A 21,058-nucleotide genomic window follows, 5' to 3' on the forward strand; every position below is an offset into this window, starting at 1 on the left:
TGTAGTTTTTGAGACACCACAGATTTTAAAAATCTGCTCAGGGAAGAAACTTCGCAAGTGAGCACATTGTGAAAGACAAGACTGTGTGGGCTCTCCAAAGTCCCAGACAGCTCTAGTTATCACGGGAATGATGTAAGTTCCAAGAGAAAATTAGTCTTCAAAGTCTCAAGTCATAAATCCTCCAAGATTCCATTTAGATTACTTAGAATTCATCAACAAGCATGTTTAATAGATATAGGCCCAAATATAGTATCTAAAATTCTACACAATGACAAACTCTGAATATGTAACTACACAGTCACTGAGTGAAAAGCAAATCTGAACCGTCGTAGGCTTTGATGTTTATCACCTGATACCGTCTCTGCACAGAAAGGCACACAGGCAAACATTTGCACTGAGGAAGTTAATGCCAGACATTGCGCTAGACAATCCTGACATGAAAAAAAAAAAAAAAAAAGTTAAGTCCAGCTAGTCTTTAGTAGGTCTAAGTATATCCTTGACTCTCACTCTATTGCTTTTTTCCTTGCAGCTATTTCTTTTCTACACAGATTCACTATGGAAACAGGTCCCATTCAAGCATATGAAAGTTGTTCTCATTGGTCTTCCATGAATAAATAGAACCAGGTAGACCAATGCAAAATCTAAGCCTGACAGTGAGCGTTGGCAAGACTAGGTCAATAGTCTTACACTCACATTCCTTCTAATGTTACCATTAACTATTAACTAGCAAGAGTGAGGCATGGTGGTTCACACCTTTAATCCCAGCACTCATGAGACCGAGGTGGGAGGATCTCTGTGAGTTCAAGGCCAGACTGCTCTACATAGCCAGTTCTATGCTAGTTCGGGTCAAAAAGGAAAAAAAAAAAAAAAGGGAATAAAATTTAAAATTTAAAATAAAATTTAAAAGTACCCCTCACACGCGAAAGGCAGCGGGAACTGGTACAATTATCCTGAGACTCTGTGTGTGCTGTCAGAAATGTACAGAGGTCTGGGGGTGTGCTTTGGTTGGTAGAGTGCTTGCCTAGTTTACATGAAGCCCTGAGTTCCATCCTCAGCATTGTGCAGCTTTGTCACACGTGTGTGCACATACCCCCCCCCCCCGCCACACACACACATGCACACACACATGAGAATTAGTAGCTGAGGGCTCTGTGTTCGAACTCAGAAGTCTGATTGGCTACATCAGTGGCTGGCTGGGCCTGTGAGTACAGGCCAATTGATTACCTCTGTGCTTCACTGTCATTTGTAAAGTGTAGATAATCCCTACTTCATGGTGTTGATATGAGGATTAGAGATAATATATGTAAAGCACTAAAATATGGTGGGCAGCCATAGCCAGAAGCTATTATTATTTTATTACTGGGGCTTGAGAAAGGTTTACTGATTGAATAATAGGTAGATTAGCTGACCTCTGAAATCCAAGACAATGCTAAAATTATGATACTAAAAATGTAATTAAAAATTCATACATCCAATCCACGAAGGGTATTTTGAACTGCTGGAATTGTGATGCAAATCATCTTATGCTCTTCAGAACTCATATGATCATATAATGCGTACAGACTGCAGCATACACACACCCTGACATATCATTAAAATACTTAGATCAACACCTGGAGGCTCAGTGTCCCATTTCAATCCACTCCATGACTTGCTTTCACTTCTCTGAATGTCCATGTTCCAGAGTCAGTCAGTCAGTCAGTCTGTCTGTCTGTCTGTCTGTTTCTCTCTCCTTCTCTTTCTCTCTCTCTCTCTCTGGGGGGGGGGGGTACAGGTTTTAGCAGGGTTCCCTCTTCATTTTGAAAAAAAATATTTTAAGTTAATTTATTTTTTTGTGTCTGAGTCTTTTTTAAAAAATGTTAATTGTGTATGCATGTGCCACAGCAGGCTGAGGCGCAAAGGGGCGGAATGCATGACTTGCTCTCTCCTTCCACCATATGGAGTCTGAAGACCCAACTCGGGTCCTCAGGCTTGGCAGCAAGTATAAGTCAGTGGTTCTCAGCCTTCATAGTGCTCTGACCCTTTAATGCAGCTCCTCAAGTTGTGCTGCCCATAAAATTATTTTTGTTGCTCCTTCATAACTGTAATTTTGATACTGTTATTAATTGTAATGTAAACCACGGATATGCAACCCTTGTTGAGAACAACTTCACTAAACTATCTCACGGGCTCAACGGCGTCCCTTCTAGCACCACACAGCCACTGTGCTTCCTCCCGTTTTTATAAACAGAGGCTTTGTGAGACAAAGCTCGCCCCAAGGTTACACGGAGAGTGGAACCCAACATCTACATGAGACCCCTGCAGACACCCATCCTACACCGTCACTGAGATTCAGCCAAACCCTGCCAAAGCAAAGCATGGGAAACAGCCTCTAGACTTGCAAGGGGATGCACACACCAAGGAAGAAAGAAAAATGTCAGTGATAACCTATTACATTCAACGTTTGACATTAATTCGACTGACTGCATCCTACCAAGTTCTTAAAACGAGAGACCCATATTTGTTAGTGCTAATGTGGCAGAATGCAGTGATCCTATTTCTGCGTACATACCGTCAAAGAATGAAACGCCTCATTTCAAAGGGTATCTACACAATCAAATTCACTGTATCATTACTCACAGTAGCCAAGAGGTGGAAACGACCCCTACACTCACCAACAGATGAACAACAACAACAAAAAAAAAAATACATATACTCGATGGAATATTAACCAGTCTTTCAGGAAGGACATTCTGACATATGATACCGCATGGATGAAAGCATGATTGTATGATGCTACATGAAATGAGCTAATTATGAAGTGACGAATGTTTTATTTCATTTACATGCAGTATCTAAAATGGTCAAGTTTACTGAGACACAAAATAGAATGGTGGCTGCCCAGCATGGAGAGAGGAGAATAAACACTGGCACTTAAGGGGTGTAAGATTTCCGTACCACAAGATGAGCAAGTTTCAGTAACATGAGCATACCACGACACTGTTCACATAAAAATGGTGAAGGTGCTAAGTTTTGGGTTATTGTTTTAAATCATGACTTTTAAAAGTGGCACAGTACATATTTGTGTACATAAACACAAATACATGTCTATATGTCTATATGTATGTTTACCCCAAATTGGCCAATGATTTAAAGGTCTCGGCACTTCATCACACGAAAGCTAGAAAGAGACACCTGTAGGGCCAGTGGTAGCCTTTGGCGGCTGGGGATCTGTCCTTTTCAGCTAACCCAGATCCCCTGCAGGGCCCATGCTCCAGGGTTCTTGTTTCCATGTCTGAGTCATCTGTGCAGCTGCAGCATGGCCTCCCGGAACCATTTGTATTTCACAGAGCTACTCTGCCTCACCGGAGAGAACTCTCTCCTTTCCCACCCTAAAGGTGGAAATGCCTGTGAATGATGAAGTTCGTCTCACCAGTGACTCTGCTGCAGCTTCTGGTGATCACCTGGCTTCCTCCTAACTTGAAGCTTCAATTGCCCTGGTTTCAGATGGCTTCCTCGCAGAGTGCAGAGTCTGCCTTTCTGACTCTAGGAGAGCAAGTGTTGGAGAGCTTTGGAGTTTGACGTTAAGATGGCTGTGATCTCAGCATTTTTCATCCCAGGTTCTAGTGCTGAATTCTAATATATACCTCTCCTTACCAACCAACATCATTTTAACCATTTTTCTAGGGTAAAAGTCATTGCATATGAAGAACTTTGTGGGGACCTTAGGTTTTTTGTTTGTTTGTTTTTGTTTTTTAGCCATAGAAAATTACTCATCTGTATTTAGTAGAAATATTTTCCCGGTTTCTAAACATTTGTGTTGAGCTGTGTTTAGCACTAAGGAAGGTCTGAGAGGGCATATTTGTTACAGAGATGTCTCTTTCTCTAGTCACCTTACTGTAACTACACCAGTGTGGCTTCATCTGCGGCCCTCAAAGGCTGGATTCCTTATTCACAGTGTTTCTCCCTCCTCCTACCCCCAAGTAGGCGCTTAGTTGACTGATTATAGAATCATAGGGCTGGCTATAATTCCATTTCTCCTTCTGACTTTGAACTTAAGTGTTCCAATTACTTTGCCTGATCCTAATAAGTCAGCAGCGTGCAAATGCTTGCCTTGATATTTCTGAAATATACAGGGCTGCGATTAGCTTGGGACTGCATCATTAGAAAGCAAAGTTGAAAGCGGATGAGCAAAATCATCGCTTGCAGTTAAGTAAAACTGCCTGTTCTGAGGACTTACAATGTTACCCTGATCCTAGGGGCTGTGCGCTATGACTAAATGTATTTTGTATTTGGGGAAATCCTCTGGCGTTCTGGAACCTCTGGCTCTATCCATTACTGGGAGAAAAAAGGTCTTATAGAGGGACTCTGATACATGGCTCTGATGGCTCCTCAAGCCCAACAGAGAAGACACAAAGAATCTTTGTACCACAAAAGGAAGGGGGGGGGGTGAGAAAAGAGGTTAAGAGGGAAAAGGAAAGGGAGAGAAAAGCAGGAAGGCAAAACTTTAGTCAATTCTGTTAGATTAAAACTGACATCTTTTGGTCATTAAGTAAGAAGGCTTTATAGTAAGCCTGTGGAAGGAAAAAGAAAAACAATCCCCCACACACAGACACACAAACACACACACCCCCACAGTTGTAACAAGTAAGATACTGATGGTGTTATCTGCATTAACCCTTTTATCTCTGTGTTACTGGGAATCAAATAAACTTTTGGGAAGTAGTTAAGGGAGAATGAGCTGCAGCCAAATCAAATGATAAATGGGAGGGGGGAAAGATGGCACAACTGAAATTGACGCCAAAGATTTATAAGGTTGATTAAGTAAACGAAGCCAGAATGGATCACCATGGAAATGTATGAATATTGAAACAGGCAAGATTTGAATAGACTAATGAGACGCCTCACTTGGACTGACAGGTGTTGATAGTAACTGTGACGCTCCATCTACACCAACATCGACACTTCTAACACGCTTATTCCTAGAAAATAGGGACTGGATTTAATGATTCCTTTAGTAATGGCTTACAAGCCAAATACATCCTCTAGTCTTAAAAAAAAAAAAAAATGCAGACTCAAGTCTCATCTACTTGAAAAAAACAAAACAAAACAAAACAAAAACCCAAAAATGCCTTTATGCATTTCCGTTCTGGATGTGAGGAGCCGCAGTTAGCAGAAGTCATTCTCTTGGGCTTCTCGGTAGTCTTTGTTCTAATAAACCCCCAACAAAACTGAATTCTGGTGTGGCTTATCTCCCACACTGAGTATTTGGAGTGTGACCATCATTAGAAACATTAGAAACATAACTCAAGAGACCCAACATTAGGTCCCCACCCCCACCACATAAAGAAGAAACCAGTAACCCTTAATCTATTTGTTTCCATGGCTACCATAGGATATTTTATTTCAGTAAAACTCTTAGGCATTTCGTTTGGGTTGTTGCTTGCAAATGAAAGTTGGAGACCTATTCATTTCCACAACTATAGTAAAAATGGAAAGACTGGACCAAAGACAATGCTTTTCTGAACCGTGGACTAGTAAGATCCTTGTGCAGAAAAGTTATTAAAAATTGGCTAAATGCATCAGCCCATAAGCCAAGTTAAACATTATTAAATTCATATAGGGTTTAAGAGCTCACATGCTACTGATTTCCTGATTTGTAGCAAGGTGGTAAATCTAATGCACTCCAGTACAATATGTGGGACCATAGACGCTGAGACACTGCTCCGTAATGCATGCGTGGCAACCAACCCTTAAATTATTCTGTGCTTATCACATACGTTTCTCAAAGTGTCAGGATGAACAATCTATACAGTGGTTCAGCATCTCCCCCCCCCCAGTGAAAAATAATTAAAAAGTTAGCTCTCCATCTCCCCCCCTTAATTTAAATTTAAAAAGTCAGGAAGGAGGTAGGCTAATTAAATGTGCTGTCATTCATCCTGAACGGAAAGAATTTCTCAAATCTGCCCTCCCCAGGCTGAGTTAGCAGTAAGACCACACGGCAGGGGAGAAACTCTGTAGTGACTAGACAAATGGCTTTAAAGAGAATGAAATGAGGATAAATACAGCTGTAACCAGGACAGAGCTGTCACTGCAAGAGGAGTCCAAATCCTAGCGTGGCTCAACTGATGAGGGGCCGGAACCGGCAGTGGTAGAGCTGAGTGTCCCAGAGCTGAGGTGTGGAAGTTTCTCGGCAGCCGCAGCCTGGCGTCCTCCACGTCTAGTCCCTCCGGCGAAGAGGTCTCGCCTAATGCTACATAAATATCTGCGTTCGCGATTCGCCCCGGGCGCGCCGCGTCGCAAACACCACAGGGAAAGAGGATACGCTTCGCAGAGCCACGCGTGTAGCAGCACCGGCTGCTCTTCACCCATCCTCATCCCTGGGGACCCGTGGGAGATCTGTCAACTGACCGCTGCTGCCTTTCGGTTCCAGAGGCCAGCAAAGAGAGAGAACGGGCTTCTCAGCAGGCGGACCCAGGCATCCAAGACTCATGCTTTGCAGTAGCCCGCTCCACTGAGAACAGCCGCAGGCAGGCAGTGCGTCTCTGCTTTCCCCAGGAAACATACACCGAACCTGCCCCGGGATCAGCCTCGGACCCAAACTGGGCTCTGGGCTCCGAGATCTGGGCTGGAGAGAGCACGCCTCTCTCCCCTGGGGCCTGGGGCCGACACTGCCCAGCGCGGGCAGCCGAGCGCGACCACAGATAACCCTCCTGTTTTCGGCCAGCTCCAGGCCACCGAGACCCGGACGTGAGCCCGCGGCTAGCCCGTACCGCTCGTGGCAGTCCGGGCGCGCGGCCACACTCCTACCTACGTGTCTCAGGGTCCACTATCCCACACATAAACAACCCCTCCCCACTCGCCACCACCTCCCCGCCCTTCGAATCCCTGAAGCTGTCCTCCCACCTCCAACCCCCGCTGGAAACCACAAGGTGTCAAGGGAATAAGGGGAGGTCACAACACGGTCTGTGTGGGTTCCATCCAGATGATTTTCAAGATCTTTCACCTCGAAAGTTACTTGGGATCCAGTGAAGAAGCCCAGTCCCTAAATGCTGAGTGAGAAAGCAAGGGGCAGAACCCATCATCTAGCTTCCCTTGGCACACAGGCGCGCACCTCCTATACCGGCAGGGCACTCAGCAGCCCTGGGGACCAGCTCTCCAGTGCTTCCTGGGCCCCCGGCACTGCTGGGGCCCTGGGCCGCGCAGGGGGTGGTGGCCAGGAGAAGGGCGCATACTGCTTGGCCCGGCCCAGTGCTACCCGGTTCCGGCATCGTATTTGCTTCCAGCACCTCCGACTACCGCGGCAGTGCCTGTAAGCATTCCCTGCATAACACACCCGGGGGCAGGAAGTTTTTTCCCCCGTTTTTTTTTTTTTTTTTTTTTCCCATCCCCGGAGCAGCGCAGGCGCAAGGGCTTCTGCAGGCTTACGAGTCTAGACGCGGGAGGCTCCAGCTCCAGCCACCGCCGCTGCCAGAACCGAGCCCAGCATTTCGGGGCTCCGGGCCCGGTTCCCAAGTCCTGCCTGGCCCAGCAGCTACCAGGACTCTGGCTTCCCCCCGCCCCCCTCCGGCCCCACCGCCCGGCTCCACATCCCCAGAGCTCCAACCTGACCCGGCTCTTACCTGCGGCCGCGCCGCTCCGGCCCCGGCCCGACGCGCAGAGAGCCCAGGGTCGCGGATGGGTGCAGGAGGGCTGATGGATAGGGGACGGCGCCGGCGGGTAGCGGTAGCTGGGGCCGCTCGCGTCCTGGCCGGGAGAAACGGATCCAGGTCCACCTCCTCGCGTTCCTGCTCTCCGCCTTCTCCCCTTTTCCCTCCTCCTCCCCCGCCGCCGCCGCCTCCCGGCAGCCCAGGGAGGATGCCCGGGAGAGGGAAGTCAGTCCTTCTGCCTGTCAGCCTGCGCGGCTATGAGCGGTGCAGCGCGGCTCTCATCGAGGCGGAGGCAGCGGCGGCGGCTCCGGCAGCATCGCCCCCGCCCTCTCCCCGCAGCCGCGGCGGCCGCGGGGCTGGGGCTGGCTCCGGGCTCGGGGCTCGGGCTCCGGGCGGGGGCTGAGCTCAGGCTCGGCGATGGCCGGGGCTGCGGACCTGCGCTAGGGAGCCGCGGCCAGGACTGGAGCTGCGGCTAGAGCGGCGGTGGCAGGGACAGCGGCGACGGCGGCGGCGGCGCGGGGGTTGGCGCGGCCGCGGCGCGGGGACCATGCTCCCTTCTGGCTCGCTCCTCTCCGGGTACCGTCTGCTTTAGCTGCGAGGGAGGCGGGCTTCGGCGCGCAGCCAGGGGCGGGCGGAGCCAATCACAGGCGCCCGAGTAGGCGGGGGCGGAGGGTGGGGGAGGCGGGGCGCCCCCGACCCGGCTCAGTTCTGGGCTCCCGGGGCCCCAGGGATCCCCGGCAGCCGCGCGCCGGGCCCCAGGCTCAGTGCCAGAGGGTGTGTCTATCGTCCATCCGCCGCCCCCGCCCCCTGCGATGACTCTCGGCTAGCCGGGCTCCGTCGTTGCTCCGGATAGAATCCCGGCGCGTGGCCGATCTGCTGGGCCATGGCCTCCGGGTTTCAAGAGCCCAGGGTTGAAGGACCCAGACTGAGGGGGCTTTCATTCTGCTTTCAACTCCAGAAGAAACTGGTGAAAAAGTTTGAGAAAAAGAAGTCCAATCGACTTTCAGCTTCAGCCCTCCCTATGACACTCCAGCCACGAGAAGGAGCAGGAGAAATGTCCACATCTCGGAAGGACCACCGCGAGACACGCCAAACCTGTCTTCTTGCAGCTGCCCTGACTCCTGAGCATATGGGAACTTTCCGGTTTTCACAGACCTCCCTGGGTTGCTCAGACCACACAAGCCTGTCTGCCTACTCTGACACTCCAGTTGCAGCCAACACCCAACCAGCCTTCCCAAGGTCCACACCGACAGTCTTCCCTTCTCCCAATGCAAGCTGTCTACTCAGACCCTAATTGGAACACTAAGTGGAAACTTTGGCTGGAGACCTGTGGCTACTGGGTTGTGAGCTTTTTCATTCCGCCAGAATATTTCTCTTTTGTGCCTGTCTTCCTTGGCTTGCTAACTCTGCAGGTCTGTTTCTTATTCCCAGACCCCAGACGCCCCCCCCCCCCCCCCCCCCCCCGCCACCTGCTACTCCTGTTTTGAGAGTCAGAGGAAAAGTCTGTGATTCAGTTCGTTCGGTCGATGGGTTCGTTTTCCTTCCTTCACTTCTCTCCACCCATAACACCCCCCCACCTCCCGAAAATACTCTGAGGCCTAAGGTCTGGCTAGAAATTGGGAGGGGGGTGGGTGGGTACTAGGAGAGAATGTAGCTGGTTTTTAGGGCTGGTCTGGGAGGGCTGGCTTGAGAGGCTTTGCTAGGCTCCACCCATGTCTCGGCCTGGGAAGCAGGAGGTCCTCCCAAAGGTCCTGTCTCTCAGTGGCCTCCTGTGATGTCAAAGCCACAGCTCTGCTGTTTTGGCTGTAAATTCAGTGCAGAGGCTGTGTATCCCTTAATATCTTGTAGGAAGCACAGTACAGTGTCGTGCTGATAAATAATAAATAATAATAATCTACTGAGGGTAGCAGAACTGTCAGCGAAGAGGAAGACACCCGAGAGATGGCCATTTGGTTGGTGTTAGAGTAACTGCATTTCCTGGCGGGGTGGGGGGAATCAGATGAAATTTTGGTGCATGAAAGCTCGAAAGGTGGGTTGGGGGCTCAGAGTGCTTGCATCCCACAGGAATCTACCCCTATGACTGGACGTCCAGGGCAGCTAGCTGGTGAGACTTTAAGGCAGTGACAGAGGCTCCTCAAAGGGAGACAGGGTGGGAGTTTGGGAGAAAAACAACTCCTAGAAGCCCTCAAACTACGCCTGAAGGTGTGGTTTGAATACTAGGTTGGCAACATGGTGAATGAGGTAGTAGACGGTGTAGAGTGTAGGAAAGAGAGGCAGGGATCACTGGGGATTTAAAATAGATGCCCAGGCAATATCTCAGGCAACTCAATGCAAAGAGAAGAAAGAAGCCACAGGAGTGCCAGCTCAGTGGGAAGCCATTCTCCGAGATAGTTTGCGTGTGCTCACCAAGGGTGATCTCCCCAGCTACATTCTGAGCAATTTCCTGTACGGTAGCTGTAGGCATTACAGAACGTGGCCAAGGCTTGGAGGGTCTGAAACAGGTTAGAATCTGGCAAGTTGGATATGAATAGATTCTGACCAACTGTTTTTGAGCAGTCCTCAAGAGAATGAAGGGGCAGCACACTCCAGGAATCCAGGATAGAAAAACTCTCTCAGTTGCCCAGCTAAGCATTGCCAGAGAAGAGGGGCAGGCTGGTAGCCTCACCCAGAGGACGGCTTTCTTTGGTAATAGCAATGCCTGCTCGCTCACAAGGGGGTCAAAATGTCAGGGGGAGAGAGGTGAGCTATGTGGATTAGAGTCACGGAGGGTGTGTCCACACTTTTCTCATCCTACTGTCTTTTCACCTGAGCCTGAATGCAAAGAGGATTTTGAGAAACCTAGCTACCAGCCATTTGCTGTGAAGCTTACTGTTTGAACAACGCTCTGCTTTTGGTGCCTGTTAGTTTCGTTGTTGTTGATGTGATACAAGCTAGAGTTATTTTGTAAGAGGGAACTTGGATTGAGAAGGTACTTCCACTTGTGTGATCTGTAGGAACGTCTGTGTCTAGCCATATAGGACAGAGTTAGAGCCTTTAGAGGGTCCAAGAGAGGCTATTGGTAAAGGTGCCGCCTCAGTTACAGTGGAGACCCCAGGAGCATTGGATAACTGCCAAAGATAAGTGGAGTAGACTGGCTTAAGGCCAGGAGAAAAGGTGCATGTGCTGTGGGTGTCAGACCTTGAGAGGTGGATCTACCCAAGTTGTTTGGAGTCCAGAAGATTGTGAGTTCAGGATGTTGAACACTGAGTTACTTACAATGCTGGAGTTTGGTTTTGCTTTGCTTTGATTGTGACTGTGCCCTGGCCTTCCTTCTTGTAGTAAGAACGTATTTAAGTTGTTTTGATTTTATTTTATAGGAACCCACAATTGAGAGGCTGTAGACATCAAAAGAGATGTTGGGCTTTTATAAAGAGCTTGGATTGTTAAACATGTTGAAAACTTTAAAAAGATGATTTTACTGGGTTTTCAATTGTGACATTAGTAGGAGGTCTTGGAATGAATCTGAAAGAGGAGGTTATTGGTTTAATAGTGAGGTGTTTGTGTTTCAGATTGACAAGAGATCAATTGTGCTGTTTTGTTTTGCCTTTTCTTTTTTTCTTTTAACTTGACACAGGCTGCAATCATGAGGGAAAAAGGACCCTCAACTGAGAAAATGCCTCCATCAGATGAGTCTCCAGGTGAGCCTATGGTGCATTTTATCCATTAATGATGTATGTGAGAGGGCTCAGCCTGTTGTGGGCGGTGCCGTGCCTGGGAAAGGTGGACCTGGGTTCTATAAGAAAGCAGGCTGAGCAAGGCATGGGGAACAAGCCAGTAAGTGGCATTCCTGCAGGGTCCTTTCGGTTTCAGCCTCTAGGTTCCTGCCTTGAGGTCTTGTTCTGAATTCCCTTCATGAGAGACTGTTAACTGTTAAGATGAAATGAGCTCTTTCCTCCCCAGGTGCTTCTGGCTATGCTGTTTATCACATCAATAGAATGCAGACTGGAACAGCCCTGGTCTGTCATGAACCCCGCTTCAGCTGGATCATTGTAGTTCATCCCACCACTAGAGATGCACACAAAGCCTTGGGTCCCTGCTGTGTGGGAAATCTTTTTACTGCCTTCATAGATCTGACTTGTGTCTAGATCTCTTCCGCGTTGCCCCACTGCCCTGTTCTGTGTTCCTTGGGACAAGCTCCATGTCTGCCACTGATCTCTCTGCATGGTACCTGGGTCTTGTTGATTGTGCACAGATACCTCTCTGGTCATAGTCGAGGATTTCTCCATTGGCTCTGTAGCTTCCAGGGCCAGCCCTTCCTGTGCTGAGTCGTAAGCTGAGTTCTAGGATCAAGATTAATATGCACGTATCATGTGGACAAGTTAGGAAAGAATGGACTCATAATACACAGGGAAGTACACTGGAACACTCCAGAACATCCATTTCCTGCTCAGAGTGTGTGACATTCTTTGTGCAGCCAAACAGACAGGGGCTTTGCACTGGAAATTCCCTGATCTTATCTGTAGGAAGCCACCATCAGGATGGTCAGGGAGACACATATACCTTCTGTGCCAGGATGGACTTTTCCTTTTATTTGTATTTATAGCAATGACCTCAGCAGCATAGACACTTACTTGGTAGCTACTACATGCCAACCACGTACCATTGTCTCTTATTAAAGCTACCTTGTCAATCATCATGGCAACCTGTGGAATTATCAACGCCTAAATCCAGAGAGGGTAAGATGAGCTCCCGCAGTCGCACAGCAAGCAGGTGACAGAAGTAGAATTTCAGCCTGCTTACTTCCAACCCCATTGTTTGTTTGTTTGTTTGTTTGTTTGTTTGTTTGACTCTACTGAAAATACCAATGCAATTTATTTTGCCTTTCGCTCATCATCTTCCCCTTGCCATGGGCATTGTGGTTGCTGATTTTTATCTTTATTCATAGTCAGTTCTGGACCAAGAACTAGAAACAGTTTTAGAATACAGAGCACTCGTGTAGACGAGGGGCAAGTGTGTGTGTGTGTGTGTGTGTGTGTGTGTGTGTGTGTGTGTGAGATCCGTGAATGCATGGGTTACTTGGAAGAGTGGAAGGCTCATCAGAACCCTCAGGTTTGACAGGACATCTGTTTCCAGCAGCACCGTGGATATAAACAGAGCAGCTGCCAGCCTCTGTGCTAGCTGGAGTTTGTGTTTCCATCACAAACCTGCTTTTTCTACTGTAGTGCTCCACTAAAACCACTGCTACTTGGCATCAAAAGAATTAATAAATCCTGCCTGACCAACTGTTCTTCCAGTGGCTAAATCAGCCTATAAAAATCTGTTTAGCACCTACTGTGTGTCCTGCAATCTGACCCCACGCCATTGATTCAAAAAGAAAGACAGAGTTGCTGAATTGTTTCTGGGCTACCTTACTCTCTGATGTGCCACAAAGGCACATGGCAACCATTTAAACTGGGGACTTTTAATGGCCTAAGATAGTTAGATGGTCATCATTTTCACCCTGTTTATTCCCCTCAAAGGGATTAAGGCAACTGGATAACATTTTTGACTTGCTCATTATCAGGGTTAGAATAACAACGGTGTTAGCAAGAACTATGACTTAGTGCTCAGATGTGGGAGGAGTCTCCAAGTGTGAAGGGGGTTACGGATATCCCCAGGAGCAAGGCTGGTCAGGATGGCTTCTTGGATGGGGCAGGTTCTAGCAGGTCAGGGTTAAGGGACTGATTTTGAAGGCAGTTTCTGAAGCAGAACTCATTGCTAAAAACCCTTTTAGGGAGGGGTGAAAATGAAAGTATAACTCCCTCGCTGCCTAAATCAGTGAAGTATTAGATGCTAAGGCTCAGAATGAAGCTCACGGCTGTCTTTTTTGGGAATTCTCAATGGCAGGGATTCAGCACCCTTTTTTAGTGCCACTTGTTTGCAGGTGGCAGGAGTGCTAATTAAACAGAGCCACTAACAATTTTCCAGGGTGGCACCGACTCCCAAACTGGCAGGAGAAATAGTCTGTGTGCTTCTGAGCTCGGCTTCTTCACTCCCCATTGATGCCGTGACACATCCACAGGGGAGGGGGCCGATGGAGGGATGGCGCTCACAACGCGGTTGTTGGCTGATGAATTATTTATAATGATCAAACTTCAACTTTACTTTTGAATGTTTAAGAAGAGGCCAGTGTTTATGAGAGAGTATAAAAATAAAACCCAAATGATTGGTGGGATCTGAAAAAGAAACTTTAATTGCGTTTTAGAAGATTATTTTACTCACTCGGGCCTGTTCAGTAAGGACAAAATTCAGGAGACTTTTAAGAGAGGGTTGAGCCCTGATGGCTTCTGACATTTCTGAGCTGTTTTTAAGAATAAAGAGGCAATGAGCTTGCTTGACCCCTGCTGTCTTCCTGAGTCCATTGATGCCACTGTTTGTCAACTCCCTCTGGGTTTTTGGCAGGGCTGAAGGCTAGGATCATGTCATGACTGGTCATTTTGAAGCCTTGAATTAGATCAGAGGCAGGGCAGTGACCTCCTGTCTAGAATAGGGACCCAGATTGTTCCTTGTTTTACCTATCATCTATCTGTCTGTCTGTCTGTCTGTCAGTCTGTCTGTCTATCTGTCTATCTATCTATCCATCCATCCATCCATCCTTTTACTAGTTTTTCACAATTTAATACATGTCCATAATATAACGTGGTTATTTCATCCTTCATCCTTTCCTTTCTTTCCCTTCTCTTCCCACTCCTGTGGAACTCTTCCTTTCCAACTCTCCCTCCTTTTTTTTTTTTTTTTTTTTTTAATGTCATTTGTTTGTTTTGTTTTTAGTGACCTGCTAGGTTTAATTAGGGTTGTTTGCGCGAGCATGAGTGGGAGGATATTTACTGGAGCGTGGCTAACTAAGGAGTGGCTGCAGCACGGAAGAAAATGACTCACCTGCTCCCAGCAACCATGAATTGCCAGTAGTGCTTCTAGGAGGTGTAGGGCTTTGTGGGTCCTCCCCTTATCCATTGTGGGGTGTTGGCAGGCCCCATCTTGTGTGGGTCTTGTGCAGGTAACCACAGCTGCTGAGAGTTATCAGTGCAATGGTTATGTAGTGTCCAGAAGACAGAGTCCACACCACTCTTTTTCCATCTTCTGGCTCTTGTAGTCTCTTTGCTCCCTTTATTCAATGAGTAAAGCAGTGGTTCTCAACCTTCCTAATACTGAAACCCTTTAATACAGTTCCTCATGTTGCAACCATAAAATTATTTTCATTGCTACTTCATAACTGTAAGTTTGCTACGATTACATCATAATCACAATAGCTGATAAATGACCCCTGTGAAAGAATCATTAGACTCCCAAGGGGTCTAGACCCACAGGTTGAAAACCATTGCTTTATTGCCATTGTTCCACGGTCATCACTAGGATTCGGCTGTCTGGCTGTATGCTGCAGCCACTATGTGCTTTGGAAGAATAACAGGCTGAGGCAGGAGGATCATAGTGGTCAGCTTTAGGCAGCAAGTCTCATTTCTATCAGCCATTTAACAATTGAGCCTGGGCCAGGGCTTTGTCTAAGGAGTTACCATTTGTCTGCACTTTCAAAGCAGGGGCATCCTATGGCACCCACAAAGTAACACACAAGTCCTTCCTCTAGGGAATATATCCTTTATGGTCTCCACAAATTGAAAACAGAATGTGATGCCCAATCGTCAATGGAGGCTTAAGATATGTAAAATGATTTATTAATAATTAATACTGATTCATATAATTATTAAGGTGGCAGTTATTCCTTAACCTGCTATTATATAAATAAAAGACACAGAAACCTGTTAGATTTTGATAAGCCTTGATGCACTGGGGCTGGGCAGACATTAACCCGATAACCTATCTAGCCCATTCCCCAGCCAAAACTCCCATAAATACTTGCACATGTTTTCTATTTGGGTCACTTCTCTCCATCATGCCAATCCTTAGAGCAAGCTGTTCTCCGCCGCCTGCTTCTAGCTCATGCTAACCCAGGGCGACCTGCTGTCTTTCTTCCCCCTTCCTCTCTCCCCGTGTGGCCCCCTCCCCAAAGCGTGCCAACCCTGGCTCCGCCTACTTCTCTTCTGCCCAGCCTAGGTGTAGGCAGCTTTATTGGCCAGTCGGAGATGACTTGGGAGGCAAGGTTTACACACAACCACAACATCATTTTGAATTTGTGAGCGTTTGCTCCTCAGATCTTGAGGGACAAGCAATTAACATTTGAATACATAGTAGCCCCAGACCAACCCCAACAGAGATACATCTGTTTTTGCAGTGTCAAAGCATCTAATGGTTTTTTAGCAGTTTGGTATCTTTTGGATATGTAAATTTTCACTTTATCTTCCTTACTGATCTCTGTCAGAACTTCTGAAGCTGCACCATGCACTTTCTCTATAGAAGAAGCCGGGAGAAAGAATTCCTGAGTCCACGGCCAGAAGAAAGATGACTGTCAGCAACATGGTGCAGAGGCTCCACTGCTGGAACCACGGGGGACAAGGTAAGTAGAGAAAGACGTAGTTAGCCTGGTAAAAGGTCATTGAGTGTCCGCTGCATCCTTGGAATAGACTCAGACTTGTGATACAAGCCACCACCTGGCCCAAGAATATCTTGCTATAAGAAAACATAAAATGAAAAGTCTAAATGATTAAGTAGAAACTCTGCTATCTTTCACACCAAAAGGCTGCATGCAGTCCCCTTGCTAAGGGTAGCCTTTTTCTTGGATGCTCCATTGGTGGCTGTCTTACTGAAAATCCCACTCACATATGGCTGCTCAGAAACACATTATTTTTATTTAAGACTTCTAAAAGGTCTGAAGCAACTCATAGGTTAAAGCACACGGTGAAAGGAGGTCTTCAAGAGTGAAGTAGATTAGATGCCACCTAAAAGGAAGATAGAGGGGAGAAGCCGCAAGCCAAAGTAGAAAAAAGCCCCACAGTTAGGCTGTAGAGGAAAACAGGGCAGGTGTGCCACACCATCTGATTATACAAAAGAAGGCGCATTTGTATCATGTCATAAACTGCCTGGAGTGGAAAGTACTTAAACATGATGCCATTGTTACTGGAAGAATCGAGTATTCTTGAGGTTAAAAAAGGGTTCAGCCCCAGCACTCTGGAAAGAAAGTGACGTGCTATAAAAACCCTGTACATTCACTCTCTTCATGACTCGCAAAGCACTGGACAATATTTACCAGAGGGTTTTCTTTACAAGACCTGATTATGTATAGGTCTTCTTGCTGCAGATTCAGGGAAAGGGGCAAATGAGATGCATTCTGTAGGTGACTGCGTCTTTCTAGACAGCAACAGATGTCTTCCCACTGGCACCTCAGCCCTCAGTCAATGTCAGTATAGTTTCAGACAATTTCGACATTATCTTGAGAGTTCTGGATGACATCAAAGTTTGGTAGAAACAACTAGAATTTAAACGTAACAACGGATGGAAATTAGAACAACTTGGACACAAAGCTCAGAATTTGAATATTGTTTGGTTCTAGGATCTTTGTACACCAATCTACAGGATAAATTCAACTCAGCAGAGCTTAAGATTTCAAAATGGTAGCAGATAGGATCTCATAATTATGATCCAAATTGTTTTTGTTGGCAATGAAGAATGACACGTGTATGAGTTGTTCAAAAGCATGAGGCCTACGAGTTGAGGTGAAAGAATATGAAATAAAGATGTACCAATGATGAAAATGCCAATAACAGCGGACATTCACTTAGCACTTACTATATGTCAGACACTGTTCAAAACTCCTTTTCCTTTCTTCCTTTTTAAATGTTAAATTGTTTTTCTTAATCCTCACGTCAAAAGATGTGAAAATCAATGAATCCAGAGTATAAAATTTTCAGTGCAGACACACAGAGAGAAGGGAGGTAGTCTGCCAGTTACCAGGGAGTTTGAGCCATTCAACAGGTAGAGGATGTGGTTGGTTCCTTGTAGACACAAGTCTCAAACTCACAAATGGAAGTTGTACTGTACCTTCCCCCAGGTAAACTCTGGCTGCTCTTGGCCGATGATCGCATCTCTGTGGTGCTGTACTCTGACCTAAAGTTTGCAAGTTAGTATGACAACAAGCATGGCAGGCTCGGTTGTATTAGGCATCACCTAAAATTCTTCAAATAGCAAATAGTCACTGTTTTCCACAGTACCAGGTGTCCTGGAGCATAGCAGGGTGCTTTGGGGCTTAGGGACACTCATAACATTGCTGTTAGATATGAGCCGGAGTTGTAAAATCAGCATTCCTGAAATCCCGGAAGCACATTCTTCCACTCGTGGGTCTCAGAGAATCTAAGAATGTTGAGATCTCCAGGCCCCAAAATGATATGCAGGATCCCCAGCTCTTTTCTGCATTCATCTGCTCATTTTGAGGATGACTATGTATTCACTATGTGTATGAGTGAGTGTGTGCAGGCCACGGCATGTTTCTGGAAGTTAGAGGCAAGTCAGTTTCCTCTTCCGACCACTTGGGCACCAGGAATGAAAATCAGGTTGTTGGCCTCATGTGCTGAGCTGTGTCACTGGCCCAAGGATTCTGAACTCTTAAGGCTGGACTGAGACAAAGGATTCACTTCCAAGCTCAATCGTGAGATTATTGGCCGTAGGCCTTAGGTCCTTGTCAATGAGTATGTCTTTACATGGCTGATTCAAGGTGTGGAATCAAGTGTGTGTGTGTGTGTGTGTGTTAGACACACAGAGAGAGACAGAGAGAGAGAGAGAGAGACAGAGACAGAGACAGAGAGACAGAGACAGACAGAGAGACAGAGACAGACAGAGAGACAGAGACAGAGAGTCAGACAAAGTCAGAGAGAGGGTCAGAGTTCAGAGAGAGCCTCTTAAAGGCTGGACATTCCAAGAGCTTAGATTCCATTCTGTTTATTAAGTTGAAGAATAAGCATGGTAGGATATACTTCCTGGATCTCAAGAATTCAGGATTTTGAAGATGAACTTGAAATTAACATGGCTCAAGATGGTAGAGGTTATCCTAGTAGAATTCCTAATGTGTAGTTGCCAGTGTTGGAATACCTGTTGTTGAGATCCTAGTGGCTCATGTGGAAGGTCACCTTTGAGTAGAGTGGAAAGAGGGCGGGGACGAAGGCACACAAATGTAAGAGTCACAGAAAGTTTTGCTAATTATGTTAATCAGGGCAGCAAAATTGTAAGCACATTGAAAAAAAGCTTTTCTTGTCATGAGCAGAAAATAATAAAAAGGGACAGATAAGTGATTGCAGAAAGTTGTCTAATGGTTAGGATTTCTGCAGAGCAAACTCTTACCGAGTGCTACCATGAACCAGGCAAGGTGCCAGATGCTGAGGATACAGAGATAATTAAGAAAAGGACACTGCCCTTGAGGATCTCCTGTCTAATGGGATAGCAAACCTAAATGAATGCCACTCAACATGATCAATACCATAATGAGATGCAGTCCAGGTAGAACGTGGGGAGGAAAGACCACATCAGTGCCCCCTAGGGGCAGGTGAGCCACAGAAGAACGACTTTGCCCAAGAATCTTGGAGAGTATGAATTTGCTGAGCAGTCAGAGACAAGAAAGGCAGAGAAAACAAGAGCCACCCAACCTACAGGTGGTGCAGAGCACGGTAATTTGAGAGGAGGATGGAGGCCAATCGGCAAAGATCCCTGGGAACCTGGACAGAGTTCAGAATGGGCAGAGCAGAGTTGTACAAAGCATGACTTGCATAAGAAGCAAATGGAAATTCTGAAAATACAGATTCCTAAGTCTAACCTCTCATCCACTTGAGCAGATTATTCACAATTCTTTTCCTACACTACACTACACTCCCCAGACTCCTTTGCAGCTAGACTACATTTCCCAGTTTCCTTTGGTGAAGCTAGACTACATTTCCCACCATCCTCTGCAGCTGTGCTATGCTATTTCATGTAGCCTCCATTACAGTTAAGTGCACTCATGTGACTGAGGTCTAGCCAATGGCAGGCAAGTGGAAGTAACCTGTGCCATCTCCTGACCTGACCCATTAAAATTTGACCTTCACCTTTTCCATTCTCTTTTTCATCTTTTAAAAAAATGTTTAGACAAACAAAAGTACTTTAGAGTTTCAGTGTTGAATGACTTGCAGATCATCACACTTGGAGAAACCTTTGTAGATAGTTGCCCACTGATCTAGTAAGTTCATTTGGGTTTTGGCCTGGTGGCACTCAGAGAAAGAATAGGCAGGCTACCAGGATGAGACTTGATAGGCTGTGACCATATGGTGGGGGAGGAGATCCCCTTCTCTCACAGACCTAGGGGAGGGGAATAGGGTGAAAGAGGGAGGGAGGGAGGAAAGGGAGGATACAAGTGAAGGGGTAACAATTGAGATGTAATCTGAATAAATTAATTAAATAAAAAATTAAAACAAACATTAAAAAAAGAAAATGAAAAGTAGATTCTGTTACTGAACTACCATGCACACTGAGATGAGTTTTAACACCTACAGTTCCTGTAACACAGCAATCGACTCAGCCTCTGAAAAGAGATTTGGAGAAATATATATATGCAAATACTCCAGGAGAGTTCGAGAATCAGTGCTGGAGGCAAAGCAGAGCCAGTCATTTGCAGATTTATGGCAGACCAAGTAACACAATGCTATTGGCCTTGTAGGATGGGAAGCCGAGAGAAGAAATTTGCCTCCTTATCTTTGCCAAAGAGAACAATCTACTGACTGAAAGAGAAAAGAGAACTTTGGTAATAGAAAATTGAAGTTTGAGATGAGGAAAGATAGTCTAACAACACCAAGCTGCTGTAATTGAGCTCAAGTTTCTTGGCCAGAACAAATTATAGTCCAGGGAGTAGAGCTAGCTCACCACTGAAGATGTAGTGCAGATCTTCCACTGGTAATGTTTAAGGAATGTAGAGACTGAAAGAAATAGGAATGCTAGAGATGACAAAACAGCTCTGATTTTTTAAAGATGGGAAAAGAGCTTGCATCTACAGAAGCAAATTTCTTCCATTCATCCTCATTAAATTCCCTGATCAGATTATTGAGGATAATTCATGAGCGCATTAAAAAAAATGGAGCAGAACTCTCTAGAAGCCAAAAGTAAAACCCCAACAATGTTGGCGTATTGCAAGTTTTATCGTAAGCTCATGTACTGACTTGTTCTTTTGTTAACACGACACAAGCTAGAGTCATCAGGGAAGAGGGAACTTCAACTGAGAAAATGTCTCACCAGCTGGCCTGTGGGCAAGTCTTGATTAATGGTTGATGTGGGAGGTCCCAGAAAACTGTAGGCATTGACACCCCTGGTCCTGGTGTTCCTAGGCACTGATACCACAGGGCACAAGCCAGTAAGCAGTAGTCTTCTTCAGTTCCTGCCTCCAGGTTCCTGCCTTGAGTTCTTGCCTTGGCTTCCTTCAGTGACAGACTGTGATTGGGAAGTGTAAGCTAAATAGACCCTTTCCTCTCCAAGTTGCTTTTGGTCATGGTGTTTTATCACATCATTAG

General features: G+C 46.4%; 1 protein-coding gene and 1 long non-coding RNA gene across 2 annotated transcripts in view; one reads left to right on the forward strand and one right to left on the reverse strand.

Moving 5' to 3' along the window:
• Klhl29 (kelch like family member 29) overlaps positions 1-7,967 on the reverse strand; it is a 272,542-nt gene extending 264,575 nt beyond the window's left edge. Inside the window, exon 1 of the mRNA XM_051143236.1 lies at positions 7,602-7,967. The gene's annotated coding sequence lies outside the window, so the exon portion shown is untranslated. The remainder of the gene's footprint in view (positions 1-7,601) is intronic.
• Positions 7,968-8,343: 376 nt separating this feature from the next.
• On the forward strand, positions 8,344-20,556 carry LOC127195815 (uncharacterized). The gene is made up of 4 exons (XR_007831399.1): positions 8,344-9,040; positions 11,242-11,305; positions 15,961-16,095; positions 20,215-20,556. It is a non-coding gene; the product is annotated as an uncharacterized LOC127195815 (long non-coding RNA).
• The last annotated feature ends 502 nt before the right edge of the window (positions 20,557-21,058 follow it).

Source organism: Acomys russatus, chromosome 1 (assembly GCF_903995435.1).
Source record: "Acomys russatus chromosome 1, mAcoRus1.1, whole genome shotgun sequence".
Classification (NCBI taxonomy): Eukaryota; Metazoa; Chordata; class Mammalia; order Rodentia; family Muridae; genus Acomys; species Acomys russatus.